The sequence below is a fragment of the Typopeltis vanoorti genome, chromosome 13 (assembly GCF_054136105.1).
Source record: "Typopeltis vanoorti isolate ZY-2024b chromosome 13, IOZ_Tvanoo_1.0, whole genome shotgun sequence".
Classification (NCBI taxonomy): Eukaryota; Metazoa; Arthropoda; class Arachnida; order Uropygi; family Thelyphonidae; genus Typopeltis; species Typopeltis vanoorti.
The window spans coordinates 14,419,031-14,435,083 of record NC_143561.1 but is presented as its reverse complement, the minus strand read 5'-3'; the positions used below and the strand labels follow the sequence as shown (position 1 = coordinate 14,435,083).

Here is a 16,053-nt window from a genome sequence, read left to right as displayed (position 1 = left end):
CACACACACACACACACACACACACACACTGTGTGTGGTATCAGTCATGTATTGCTAGCACATTATTCGCAAATGTCCAAAAAAGGTGATTTATGTGATTATTAATTACGTGAGAAATAACTTAGGATTGTTGTGATAAATTCTATAGTTCCTTTTGTGAAGTTGATTTTGGATTTTGTTCATCATTGTATTAAGATAGTAGATGCTCATTATTTGTCCAGATTAATCCTGTAATAGCTTGCAATATTTAGTCTTGAACTATGTAGTAAAAATGACAAATATCGGGTTTTAGCTTGTACATTTACACTACATATATTTCCTCTACATGTTTTACTGTCTATATGGCTAACAGCATCATCACAAGGCTGCTTAACATAAGTAAAAACATACAAAAAATTAAACGTTTTTCCAACAGCAGTTAATATCTATAGACTGGAATGCTAGTGTGATCATGAGTATCAAATATCTCTTCCTTGTTGTGTAAACTATGTGAGAAGAGAGGTTAATGTTACACATTAATTAATGACTTCCAGATGTGAAGGATCATTCCTTGATTTCTGTTTAGTATGGGTTTTGAGTGAATGACCTCAGGACTTGAACCTGTTGATGTAATTCTCTTTGAAGTAGGACATGGAGGATGCCTGCCAATTTACTCTGATCTTTGACAATGTGCACTATGAGTCTCCTTTTTTCTTAAACTTCTTCCAATCTGACCTACATCTCTTTCTACAAGAACATGGAATCTTTTCTACACCCAGATGGTTATAAAAATGGAACTTTGTCTCTAGGAGAGCATAGAAAGTTTCATAAGGTGCTGACTGGTTTCAAGGCAATTCTGATGTTGACTGCGTTTAATATTTTTGGCTGTTTTTCTTGATACATTGCCAATGTATGCAACAGATACCATGGTGTTGTAATGTCTCTTTCTCACAGAATGATTCTTCAAAAAATAAGTTTTTTTTACCAACTTTTTGAATATTCATTTTAGAGAAACTCATTAAATAAGATTTGAAGTTCTTTTTTTTTGCTTAAAACTCTGCTTTTAAAGGTTTTACTTATACCTAATTTTCATTGAGAGTGATTGAATGAGCTTGGTTGTAGGTAACTGAATGTGCAGGTTTTCTCCCTGTAAACCTCTAGTGATAATCCTATAGTGATGTTTTGTTGACAAGCATGTCGAAGAATGGTAATTTTCCATTCTTTGCTATTTCTAATGAGTTTTATTTTTGCATGCTGATTCAGAAAATATAAAAAATCTTCAAGTTTTTGTGGGTGTGTTTCCAGATAAAGATGTCATTCACACATCTCCACCATACATGTAGTTTTAAGTTTGCTTGAGCTATAGCTGATTCTTAAAATTTTTCCAGTTGGTAATTGTTGTGATCAGAAGCTATAATTGAGCCCATTGCCAGACCATATATTTGCAGTAAAATGTTTCTTTCCAAGTGAAGGATGATTTTAGGCAATGCTGGAAGAGATGTGTGATGTCTGGAGGAAATAAGTTTTCAAATATCTATTGATTCTTCCACAGAGACATTGGTAAATAACAAAACTACATCTAAACTAGTCCCAATATAATGGGAAAATTTGAATGTTTGAAAGTTTATCTACAAAATGAGTCTAGTTTATTATTATTATTATTCAGGCCTCCATGGAGTCAAAAGACTCATCGTGAGAAGTCCTTCCTAAGAAACAGTATCAAGGGGAGATCCTCCCCCCTAAGAAACAGTCTATCATACCACTCCTTAAACTCATTTACTGTTCTCGCTCTCACCACTCCATCAGGCAATGCATTCCATGGTTCAAACATCCTCCATGCAAAGAAACCACTCCTCACCCTCTTACTCACAGTTTTCTTTCGTAACTTCCAGGGATGGCCTCTTGTCATCACTCCTTCCCACTGTTTAACCAAGTGAAAGAACTCCCCAGTGTCAACCCTGTAACCACCTCTCAACAGTTTAAAAGTCTCAATCATATCACCTCTCCTTCTATCTGCCAAACTCTGCAGTCTACATTCCCTCAGCCAATCCTCATAACTATCATTGTACAGTCCTGAAACCATCGTTGTTATCCGCTTTTGTACCCTTTCCACAGATGATTTATCCCCTTCAAATCCTGGGGACCAAATCTGAGAACAATAGTCCAAGTGTAGTCTGATCAGGGTCTTATACAACAGAATGATAACTGTTTTATCTCTGCAGGTCAGCATCCTTCTCATAATTGTAGTAATCCTCTGTTACCTTCACCACCTTTGCAATATGTTCCCTAAATTTCAGATTTCTATCAATCATCAACCCCAGATCTCTTGTCTCCCCTACATCCTCCAGTATAATTGCTCCCATAGAGTATGCAGTGTCCCATCAATGTTTCCCAAACCTCAAGACCTTACATTTTGCTGCATTAAACTGACATCCCCATTCATTTCCCCATCAATCTAGCTTATTCAAATCCTCTTTCAGGGCTGCTGCATCTGTACTATTACTAATAATCCTTCCAGCCTTCGCATCATCTGCAAACAAATGAATATCCCCTTGCAATCCACTGACAATGTCATTGATATAAAGGTTAAACAATATAGATCCCAGTACTGATCCCTGTGGGACCCCACTTGTAACCCTCTGCTTCCTTGAAACTGCCCCACCATACCCAACTCTGATACCTATCAGACAGCCAATCCTGAATCCAGTTGACCAATCTGACATCCAGACCCATGTGCTGCAATTTAAATATCAGCTTATGTGGCACCCTGTCAAATTCCTTTGCTACATCTAAGAAAGTGGTAGTATATGCTTTGCCCTCATCTAATGTTCTTGTAACTTTATCATGAAAGGCTAGCATATTGCTAAAACAGGAGTGCCCCTTCACAAATCCATGTTGACTTTCAGTTAACATTACCCTTATCTACCCAATGCTTAGCTATTTATATTATTATAAATAGCTAAATTATTTTAGATTTGGAAAAACCCAGCAGCAAGTCAGGATAGGGAGGTTATTTACTCTGGCTGTATCTTGACTACTGTGCACAGATTTGGTCACATTTCTTATTTGGATCAGGAGGTGGTGGAGGGGACTCAGATGAGTGACCAAGCTGTGGTAGATGCAAGTTTGTATTATAAATAACTTTCTCCCTAAAGAGAAGAGGACCCACAAACTTAGCATAAAGAACATAAACAGTAACATAAGATGATCTTTTCTTCAAGATCACAGGATTTGATGCGAATATACAAACTTCACACTTATGAGGCACAGTTTCTTCTGCTCTTAACATCCATAGAAATCTAATTAGCTCATACCTGTTGTTCTTTGAAAGCAAAAAGATAATTTGTGCACAAATTTTAAGATTTCTTTTATATCTTGAGTGTTACGACTCAAGATAAAATGCAATCACCTGCATTTTTTTAACACAAATTAATTAAATTAAACATAAATTTAAATTCCCCTTTTTCATTATGAAAACTTCCTCCTTATCATTGAACAAAGAATTAATCTTTCAGGTTTTCTAGACTTAATGTTTGCTGTAAAACATGAAAAGTAACTGCGCTTTACTTTCGGAGAAATTGTATATCATGTCTATGCCACAACTCTGCTTCATGTAAAAGGAAAAAAAAATCATTAATTTTGGGAGAACTGTTTCTCTCATGTACTTTTCTGCTTTTTTGGCTTAAGAATTCCTTTAAACTTCCAACTTTTTAGAACACTTTCTCTGTTCTAATCACTGCAGTAGCTGTTTGGAAGTGAAAATTTTATGTAAGCACACAAAAACATTATAGAAATAAACTAAATTAGAGATGAATCTTTTTTTACAAATATGTTTGCAACGAGCCATAACTATACAAAGATTTCTTACATGTAACATTAAAGAATTTCCTGATTACAAGTAGTAATACATTTTTATTATACATTTAAGAAATGGAATATTATATCCAATATTGTCTAATAGCTGAATAAGAAACTCCGTTTCATGCCGAATATAGAAACTATATAAAGTTCGCCGATTCCTGGCATAAGCAAATACCTGGATAGTGTAGCATCTGACCCTTTTTATATACTTTACCAAGTTTACTTATAGTTTACTTTTTATATAGAATACCAAGTTTGTACCAAACAGAACTTGCATCCCTTTTATGAGAATTTGTCAAGAGGTGTCCTAATCAATTTCTAGTTATATGAAGAGCCAAAGGCTTCAATTCGGTGACTTAAACTTATTTAAGTTAAGGAATATATCCAATATTGTTTCTGTTTGCTACAAACTTGGTATTAACTAGGTCTACCTACTCACTGATGAGACCTCAAATAAGGTCGAAACCGGTCTGGGTAGTGACCCTCTCTCATAATGTTGAACAATAATACAGCTCCTTGGAGTTAAGTTCACATTATGGGTAAATATCAAGAATAGTGATCGGAGCTTGCTCCACCCTTTGTATGAGTTGCCTCAGCTTGCACTACCTTCAAGGGTCAGATGCTGCACTATCCAGGTATTTGCTTACGCTTGGAATTGCCAAACATTATATAGTTTCTATATTTGGCATGAAACTTTGAGTTTCTTATTCAGCTATAAAACAATATTAGATATAATATTCCTTAATTTAAATAAGTTTATGTCGCTGAATTGAAGCCTTTGGCTCTTCATATAACTAGAAATTTAAGAAATGTTTATATGTAAAATAAAAGGATAAGATAATCTGATATTGCCTAAATAGCAGATCTTACATAGGCCCCTTTTATTATCGAACCCCTTTAGAAAAATGACAAGGGGTTCGATAATAACTTTTTATGAAGGTCAGTCTTGATTCTTTAATTCCTTTGTCTAGTGGACCTGAGAAAACATTTCTTTCTATAACAATTAATCAACTGAACCTGATGATTGTATACTACTAGATATGGAAATATTATCCTCTAATTCCTGATTTGCAATGTGTTTTCCATCAGGGTTACTGTCTAATTGCATATCCTCATAACTTTTCTTGGCAATATCATTGTCAGCAGAAGGGATTTATGTAGAAATCATCTACTCCTTATTAATACTTCAACTTTTGATGCCAATTAAGACTACCACCCTTTTTTACATTTTTTTTTAAATGGATTAATTTTTTTCCTAAAAAAAGCAAACAGGGCTAGCATCTACATTAGAAGTAGTAGCCTTCTCAGGGTTAATAATTAGGATTTCCACTGAGTTTTCTAATGTGGCAGCTCAAGAGTCTTCTATAACATTTTTAGCTCCAGACATATAAATCTTTAAATTCTTATACTTGTAATGTCAATCTGATAATCCTTAAATTTCTTGAGAAAAGATAATGGCTTATGATCACATCTGACCTGAATATCCTCCTGACTAAACAGTAAATCTTTCATCTTCCTTAAGGGAGAAATTATTGCTAAGGCTTAATTTTCTATCACAACATAATTCTTCTCTGTAGCACTAAGCTTCCCACTCAGATAAGCTATTGGCCTTAAATTCACTTCATCCATCTGTTCAACAGGCTGCAATAGCCTTATGTGCATCTGTAGATATATAAAAGGTTTTCCCCAAGGGTGCATCAGTATAGGTTTAGTCAATGCCAGTTTGAGAGAATCAAATGTAACCTTTTTCTCTAATAATCCAATTGAACTTAACCTCTTTCTTTGTGAGGTTGGTGTGAATGTTCATATAAAGAGAATGGTATCAAATCTTTCAATAAAAGTTAAATATTCCTACAAATCCCCTGACTTGTTTTAGTCTTAGGCACAGGAAAAGAACTTTCAGGTTATCTGTATTTGGTTTTATTCTTGTGAAATAACATTACATAGATATAAAATCTCATTTGGGAAGAATTCACTTTTTTTTTTTTGAAGACTTCTATACTTTCACCCACTCTTTTATATACCTGCTGTCACAGATTTCATATCCTTTCCTTAGTTTTGCAAATAACAGTATGTTGGATCGTACTTCTTTGTATTTGATCTGCTATCTTGTTTTAACTTAGTTTTTTTACAAGTAAATAGTTGTTGGTTGATTACTAATTTTAATATAGAGAAATTTATATTTTTTAGATGTGCCACTCTATATCTAGATTAGTCTAATGAACTGTAGTGAAACCAACCATCAACTATTTTTATATCAATATTATTTCTTATATTTCTTATATAGACCAAGTTTATCTCTTATATTTGAAGCTCCCACAAGGTCCGATAATTTCATGAACGGTGCATTAAACGAGATTCAGGCAAACACAATTTTAAAATCATCAAAACAAAACATTTAATTCTGGGTTAAGTATTATACATATAAACTCAATTCTGAGAACAAAATAATATGAATGTCTTAGCATAACTGGTCACAATATCTTACAGATTGTCTGAGCATTCTATCAGACTTACAGCTTTCACAATATTAAATTAACTTCTAATAGAGTTCAATATCACAAAATCTCTTTGTAACAGTTTTTACTATTATCACAGTCAGTACAGTCTCAATACATTAATGGTGGCAACAACTGCTTCATAAGTATACACTTTCACACTTCATACTCCGGCTGATTTCAGCAAAAAACGTTATAGTTAATGTGGAGAATAACAGGAGGAATCGCGCACATCTCTTCACTGAAGTAACATAAAATTGGACAGTTCTTACCGGGTAAATCCTTTGCTCATCAATTTCACTATGGGCACACTTTATAACTATGTTTACTTAGCACACTATGGCAACACTAATTAGAATAAATCTTCTTAATGTTAACTGAACTATTAATTCACTATTAATGGTCACAATTTACGTGTATAGACGTGCTTGGATAAAGGAAAATGCTCATTCCTTCTTTAACACTGTTCGGCCAATTCAGCACTCTGTTAAAGTTCCATGAAACTAATGGAACACGCAGTAATTCTTTAACTACTGGAATTATTCGTATATAATTATTCGTGCTCGGTATAACATCAGGAAAGGGGCCATCCGAGGATAAGGAGGCATGGTGGTGGAATGAGGAGATACAGTTGGAGATCAGGGAAAAGAAAGAGGCAAAGAAAAAATGGGACATGACTGGAACCAGAGCTGACATGGAGGCATATAGATTAGTGAAGAAAAGTGCAAACAGAGCTGTGGCGAAGGCAGTTGAAGAGGTTTATGAAGTACTTGAGAGAAAGGGTGATGAAGCTAAGTTGTTGAGAATAGCAAAAGCTAGAGATCAGGCCTTTAAAGACATAACATCAGTTAAGCAGATAAAGGATGCTACAGGAGTAGTACTACAAGAGGACAAAATCAGAGGAAAATGGGAAGAATATTCAGTCCTTGGGCCATTATTGTTCAATTCTATACATTAATGACATCAGGAAGGATCTAACATCAGATGTGCAATTGTTTGCCATTGATGTGAAGATAGGCAGGGCAATCAGGGATGCTACTGATATTCAGCAATTACAAAATGATTTGAATACACTGGAAATTTGGGCAAAACAAATGTTCTCTGCCAGGTTGGCAGGAAAAAGACCCAGAGGAGGACCAAGATATAAGTAGATTGATACAGTAAAAAGTGCCTTAGAAGACAGAAATATAAGATCTGATAATGTTAATCTTGACTGATTTGGAGGAAAATTGTAGGTAGGAATTTAGTAATGATGTAAATCTTTCATGTAGTACTATCATATCCTATACACCCTCTGTCCAAAAAGAAACCAAACTTTTCGAAAATAGAAGAAACTAGTGGCGCTACCTGTTGTATCTTTTGTTGAAAGTAGAAGCTGAGTTATAGTGACAAGTGTTTTGACGAACAGTTGGAAAATGAGTTTCAAACAGAGCTGTGATTGACTTTTGTGTTAAACTTGGTAAAAGTTTTACCGAAATGCATCAAATGCTTCAAAAGGCACATGGTGATGAATGCTTATCCCGTACTCAAGGTTTAAGAGATATCAAAGTAGTTGTGAGACGCTTGAGGACGACAAAGCCGGGCCTTCCAAAAACTGGATTGTGCTAAGTTAACATCCAAGAAGTGCATAATTTCATCAAAAACCCGAAATCATCCGTGAGATTGATTGAATGAATTTGATTCCAAAATCGACTGTGCCCAACATTTTGACCAAAAAATGTATCGGATTGAACACTGCAAGGACCTAATTAAAACTGCTTATAAGTTTTAATGAAACATGTTTTGAGTATGAGCCTGAAACAGTGCTGAGTGGAGACCACCAGAAGAGGGGCATCCAGAAAAAAAAAAAGTTGCTTGGAGAAGTCAAAAGTAAAGACTGCTGATTTGTTTCTATGATTCCAAGGGCATTATCCACAAAGAATTTGTTCTGCCTGGCCAGACGATCAATGGTGAATTTTATCTCAAAGTTTTCAAGAGATTGATAGTGAGAATTCATCACGTATGCCATGAATATCATGATGCAGATAGCTGGTCACTTTTGCACGATAATGCACCATCTGATTGTTTGAACATTGTAAGACAGTTTTAGAGCCAAAACCAAGTTGTGTGTTGGATCGCTCACCATATTCACCTGCTTTAGCACCCTGTGACTTCTTTCTCCCCCCCCCCACGATTTCATTTGCTGCCGATGAAAGGAAAGCAGTACGACACCATTGAAAATGTTCGAGCAGCAGTAACCACAACCCATATAAAAAACTAATTGAACAAATTAATTGACCATGCCAAACACTGTGTTGAAGCTGAGGGAGAGTATGGCCTGTTCAAAAGTTCGGTTTCTTTTTGGACAGTGTATATCAGGAATGTGGAAATTTGGGTAAACAAAAATAGCTGTCAATTTAATGTTAGTAAGTATAAATTTATGCACTTTGGTGTGATAGCAGGGGATCATAGCAGAAGCATTCACGTCATGACACCTGTCTGCTTTTTTTTGTTCAAGCCACAAATTCTGCTGTGTGATCTACAGTATAGCATGGTGTCATCTATATTTTTCTACAGTTTGCTAGTGCTACTAGCATCCTCTTTATCAGAGACACAATGACTAAAACTCAACAGCCTTTATGGGAAATGACTTTGACAATCCTCTCACACAATATAGAGGGCCTCTTTTCTGTAAAAGATCTTATCAAAAATGATATTTTATCTCTATAGGAGACACACAAAGGACCTCAACAAGCTAGACCTAAAATTGCTAGAATGAAGCTCATAAAAGAAATACTGCATGAAAAATATGAAAGTGCTATTTTCACTAGGCATTAGCTCCAGGTTATAGGATGTCTAACCACAAACCAAAATAACAAATCCTTGGAATAGATCTTTGTAACATCACTGTTTTTCTCAGTATATAAACCACCTAGTATAACCTTTGCTTTTGAAATGTTCCAGTATTTAACACAATGGAAATCTGCTATTATGTGACTTTTAATAGTCATAACACAGTGGGATTATAGTGAAACAAATCAGGATGGAAAGTTAGTTGAACAGTGGGCTGAAATTAATCAAATGAGTCTTATGATCCTGAACAGCCATCATTTAACAGTTGAAGATGGGAAAAAGGTTATAACCCAGACCTTTGTATTTGTTAGTAATAGAATGACTAATCTGTGCACTAAACAAGTACTTGCACCACTCTCAAGTTCACAGCATAGACTAATAATGCTGCAAGTTTTCCCACCAGTCTGACTTAAGGAGATAGCTTTAATTTTAAAAAAAGCTAACTGGGAACAGTTCTCAAGAGAATTAGACAAACTTGTCCAATATTTCATCTAGACCAAAATATTTTGGAAAGCTCAAAGCTATTAGATGGTCTGCTACCAGGCACATCCCAAGAAGTTGTAGAACATGTTATATTCCAAGTTTTACAGAAAGAATGTGGAAATATATGAAAGATATTGTGACCTATTATGATATTTCCATTTTCATCAGAAACAATTAACACAGGAGAGGAACTTATAATAGCACTATTTGAAAAAAAAAAAAGCTGACAATGGGCAGAGAAAATTAAAAGCTTAGATATGAAACATAATAGCAAGAAGGCCTGGCTCTTATTCAAAAAATTATCTGGTGACCTCACAACAGCAACAACCAAAGTCAATATAAATGCAAACCAAATTGCAACTCTATCTCTGAATGGTAAACTAAGTAGCAAAAGAAAAATACCTAAAGATTACATTAAAAAAAAAAGTTAGGAATTCAAAAAATAATCTCTTTGAAGCATCATTTATTAAAGAGGACCTAGAAAATGCCTTAAAAGTGTTAAAACCAGGAAAAGCTGCCGGTATAGATTATATCAGAAACAAGATACTAAGGAATCTGGGAGAAAAGGCAACTGAGTGGTTGTTAGAATTTTTCAACTTTTGATGGAAATTTGCTAAAATACCCAGCAAACGAAAGTAATACCTATCCTGAAAGCAGGCAAACTGCTAAGGATTCAAAGATCTATAACTCTCCTATGCTCAATGCTGAAGCTGTATGAGGTTAATCTTGAACAGACTAAGTCCAGAGTAAATGCTGATAAAAGAACAGGCAGGATTTAGACCAGGAAGAACATGCACTGGACAAGTAATAAATTTAACAGTTTATTGAGGAAGGCTTTGAAAGGGGATTAGTAACAGGAGGTATATTTATAGATTTGACAGTGGCATATGCCACACTAAATCTTAGAAAGCTTATCATCAAAATTTACAGCAAGACAAACAGCTATTGGTTATTGGAGATTTAGGTCTCTGCTGAGATTTTTTGTTGATTTTCAAGGGAAAAAAAAGAGCAGATGGCATATCCAGAAAAATGGTCTAGCTCAGAGAAGTGTGCTATTTCCCTCTTTCATACATATACTAATGACCAACCTTATAAACCCATAGTCAAGAACCTTCTTATATGCAGGTGACTGGGCAATTGCTTATCAAGCAAAATCCTTGCACATTGAGAAGCAGCTCACACAAGAACTAGAAACCCTTAATTTATTATAAGGAAAACTAACTGAAACCAAATCTCAGTAAAAACTAAATGTCTTTTCCATCTCAATAGGGAGGCAAGGAGAGAGTCGAATATAGAGTGGAATGGTGTGAAATTGGTCAGTTATCCAAATCCAATTTACCTAGGTATTACATTAGATAGGACCTTAAATTATAAGCGACATATAGAGAAGACAGCAGCTAAAACCCAAACACGTAATAATATTCTGCACCGACTAACAGCATCTGGGTGGGGGTGCAAATCTACAAGTACTCTGCACTAGCACTTTGCTTTTCGACAGCAGAGTGTACTAGCCCTGTTTGGGAAAGATTGTCACTTGTCAAAATTGACAAGGTTCTTAATGAAACATGCCGGCACATTACCGACAGCCTTGAGACCTACAAAAATTGACCATCTATACTTACTGTCTGGTATTGCACCTCCTCACATCAGGACTACACAGATATGAGCAGAAACAACTAAATGATGAATAGCATCCTTTGTATGGACATGTTGCAGTACATAGGAGGCTAATATCAAGGAAAAGTTTTATTCACTCAGTGGAACTGTTGGTTGATTCCATAAGAGCTATCAACAATGTGGCAAGAACATTCTCCACAGGCTCTGAACTTAAATGAGTCTCTTCATTCTGGCTTCCATTTAGACTGTCAAAAATGGAAGACATTGAATAGGCTTTGTTCCAGAACAGGCAGATTAAAGTAGAATATGGCCAGATGAGGCTACACAGGCAATGACATCTGTTCATGTGATGAAATGCAAACCATGGAACATATTCTGCAATGCTGCCCAATAGACATTAATAATAAATGTACCTGAGAAGATTTAATGCAGTGTAATGAAACAGCTTTAAAGTATATTAATCACTGAATAAGTGACATTTGTTTTTTGCATAATATTTTATACAAGTGGCATTTTTATCTTTTAATGTATGCTTTTAATCTTATGTATGCTCTTACATTTTCTGTGGTTTGTACAAGAAATAAATTATGTTAGTGGGGTTATGCTACAAGAAGCTGTAGAGGCAAGAGATCTTGGCATATTGGTGGATAGGAATTTAAACTTCTAAGGTCACACAGCAAAAGCTGCAAATACAACTCGGAGGATAATTGTGATGTTGAAGCAAACGTTGACATGTAAGGATAAGGAAGTCATTTTGCCTCTTTATAAGGCTTTGATAAGACACATCTGCATTATTGTGTGCAGATTTGGTCTCCTGGATTCTAAGAGGATAAAGAAGCTGTGGAAAGGGGTTTAATGAAGAGTTATAAAGATTATATCTGGATTATGGGATTTTGATTGAGGACAGATTGCAAGTATGTGGATTGCAGACTGCTTAACAGGAGAAAGAAGGGTGATATGATAAAGGTCTGAACTTTTGAATGGGTGTTATAGGATATCAAATGATGAAATTTTTCATTATGTGGAAGGTGGGGAGAGAACATGGGCATCTGTGGAAGTTAAGTTACTTCAGTCAAAGGGATAAGAGCTAGGTTTTTTTCCTAGAGGGCAGCAAGTGAGTGGAATAATTTGCCCTCAGAGGTAGTGAGTGCATCTAATGTGAATGAATTTAAGGGAAGGTATGATAGCTGGTTTGGGTGATTTATAGCCTCCCTCAATGAGTTTGACTCCCTGGAGGACTCAGATAATAATAATAAAAATAAATATAGGCTATGTATTGCCTGAACAATGTTCCATTTACTTTGTATAACTGCAGTGTTCTTCAAAAGCTTGTCCCTTGGGCACCTTATTGTATGAATTTTCTAGAGCTATGAAACTTAAGTACAGATCCTTGTCACACTTCCATGATTTTTTAACTATTTGTCTGAAAATGAAAATCTGATCTTGATAACCTGTATTTGGCCTTAACCTGGCTTGTTCAAGTTTCTCTTCCAATCTTTCTCAATCTCCAAGTGTGCTTGTATAAATCTTACCTGAAACACTTAATAGGGAAAGTCCTCTAATTCTTACATTCAGCTTTATTCCCCTTTTTTTTTAATATAAATAGGAACTGAGAGCTCTACTCCAGTCATCTGGAATTCAACCTTCTGACCAGGTCCTCTGAATTTTGCAATATAACCACTGCTAAACGTATACCTTAATACTTAAGCATTTCTGGTTGAATATCTACTCCAGCTGTCTTTCCACATTTCAAGTTTTGGATCAGTTTTTCTACTTGGAGTAATATGTACTCCTGTCTGCATTCCTCTAGAAAATTTTCTGGTATAGTTCTTTCACTGTTTGTTTCATTTGTCTTTCAAAGTAATTACTCCAGACATGTAGGATATCCTTATCTTCAGTTTTTATGGCAACTTTATCATCTTTGATTCCTTTTATAGTAATCTTTCCTATAGAAAAAATAACCTCTAGAACATTTTGCCACCATCCAGATATTTATTTTCTATATTCTTAGTCTTTCTATGACTTTTGTTTAGCTACTTTTTTACACATCTTAGTTCTTAATTTTTCTGTCCATTCTTTTAGGGAATCTGCCAACTTATTTGCTAGGAACTTACAGTATGTTTTTTTTTAACTTGTGTCCACCATGGGGTTCTTATTTTTCTATGTAGTGAAGTTGCCCTTGCAGGCAACATCACTACATAGCTTCCTAGCTGAATCAATGTCTTCAGTTTGGCTCTTGTTTTCAATCTGTTCCATTTTTTCTTCAATGTTTATATAGTTGAGTATAGTTTACCTGAAAAGCTTCTCAACTTTAACACTTATACATACTGTTATTTTCAATGTGATATTCATCTTTATCCTGCTTAGGTACTAAGTAATGTTTACTTTCAATTTTAAATCCTCTGTACACTCTTGTATCCTAAACCAACATGAAGATATCACTATTAACAATGACAGTCAATGAGGCTTTTCTTATTTAAGTTTTAAAAGAGATAAGCCGTGAGTAGACATATCGGTACACAATAAATAACAGAACATGCCATCTTCACTAGACACACAGAGTTCATTGGAGAAAGACAAGAGTTCTTCACAAAAGTCAGTTTCTCATGGAACGCCTTTATAAAGAAACATGTGAAACTGTACTTCATTCTCCTAACTTAAACAGATCCAATGGCTTACGTCTGTCCCCTTTATGGGAGATAGTACTTTACAAATCAGCTAATCTTTCCTAACTTTTTTTATAGGAAAGTTATTGACCTTTTTAGTTATCTTACACCAGCTACTTAGGTGGCGCTTTTTGGAATTGTCAGTTAGTGTTTAATTTTGAGCTTAATGTACTGAAGATGCCTGTGACACACAGGCAAAAATTATACTAATAAATAATCTTTCTACGTGAGTTTTTTCTGCTTTTCTTATTTCTTTTCTTTATGTGAACTTGTGCACATCTTTATGTTGGAACATGGTGATTAGTCCATATAATGATTAGGCCATATCCTGAGCAGAAGTCCTTACCATTGTTATTAGTTTTTCCTCTTTCTTCAATTTTTCCAAAAACATTCCTATATGCCTGGCAAGATTCGTTTCCTACTGTACTGTCCAACAATCGAAGTTTATTTTGAAGTGTTGAATGTTATTGCTACTCCTTCCTTTCCTTGTTCATTGTGTCCAATTGTTAGATTACCAATGTCCTGAACTCTGCTTAATGATATCCAGAAGAGGGCAATCTGATTAATGATCACTGTTTCATACAGATCTACTTCAGTCCCTCTCATGAATGTTTAGTTTCTATCTTATACCTGTTCTTTGGATACTTTCATGGACAGTGCTCTGTTGAATTGGCCACTATCATTCCTCCACTTTCCTCTAAAACCATGAGAACAAGAACTAACCACTCATTTAGTCTAGCTCAAAACTTGAACCACTTCTGACTTTCATGCTATTATTATTACGGGTATCTCCATGGAGTCAGTAGACTCATCATGGGAGACCCAAACTACCAAAACAATATCTGTCATATCTCTTCTTAAATTCATTTACAGACAAAGAGCTCGCAACTAAATCCAGCAATGAATTCCACTCATTCACCACCCTCCAGGCAAAAAAACCTTGTTCTGACACCCTTGTTAACCACACTCTTCTTTAATTTCCAGGGATGACCTCTTGTTCTTCCATCACTATCACACAGCTGAAACATTTCCCTTGCATCAATCCTACAAAAAAAACTTTCAGTAATTTAAATGTTTCTATCATATCCCCTCTTCTCTGCTTATCAACCAACCTCTGCAATCCACAAGCTCTCAATCTATCAATGTAGGGAGCATTTTTTACATCACTTACCAACTTAGTCACTCTTCTCTGAACCCTCTCCACAGCCTCATCTCCAAGGAATCCTTTGTCCAACTCAGATGTCATTCTATTATGAAAAGCTAGATTGCTAAGGCAGGATCTACCTTTAACAAAACAATGTTGGCCTCTATAGAGTATCATATCCTGATCCATCCATTCTTGAATTTTGTCTTTAACCAACGTTTCCAATACTTTTACCACTACTCCTGAGATGATTGGTCTGTAATTAACTACCACAGTTTTAGAGCCATTCTTATGCAACAGAACCACTTTGCCTAACTTCCATTCCCTAGGGACCATACCAGAGTTCAAACTTAAATTAAACATCCAAGTAAGAGTGGTTGACAATTCATTTGCACATTCACGTAACACCAGAGCTGATATTCCATCTAAACCTGCAGCAGTATTTGCATTTAAATTTTGCAATATATTAAATAGCTCTGATTTCTTAGCTTCAATTCTCCCATTAGTTATTGCTACAGGTACAGAGATATCCTCACTTGGGTGATAGACTTTTGAAAAGTGATCACTCTGTAACTCGACTATTACATCAGATTTTGTCACCTCAATACCATCAGCACCCACTAAAGTTATCCTTCCGAAGTCATTCTTCCGTTTACTTTCCAGATAGCGGAAGAACTCGTTGGGATTACAATTGATCTCTTTGGCTAAGATTTTCTCATAATCTGATTTAGCTTTTCTTACTATGATGGTAACCTTCCTAGCTTGAGCCTTGTACTGCTTATGGATGTACTGATTGCCTTTCTCCTTGTAAATTCTCCATAACATTTTCTTTTTTTGCAGATCAAGCTTGATACTACTGCTCATCCATCTAATGCCTGCCTTGTTTGACTTCCTGACCATGGGGACACAATCTGATATTGCTTTCCTCAGACACCCGCTGATTTTATCCCCTGAAATATGTTCTGCCATGGGA

At 35.4% G+C, this 16,053-nt stretch overlaps 1 protein-coding gene across 3 annotated transcripts in view; it reads left to right on the top strand.

Moving 5' to 3' along the window:
- Window positions 1-16,053, top strand: part of LOC150099944 (multidrug resistance-associated protein 1-like) — a 491,400-nt gene that overhangs the window by 296,144 nt on the left and 179,203 nt on the right. The window lies entirely within an intron of this gene.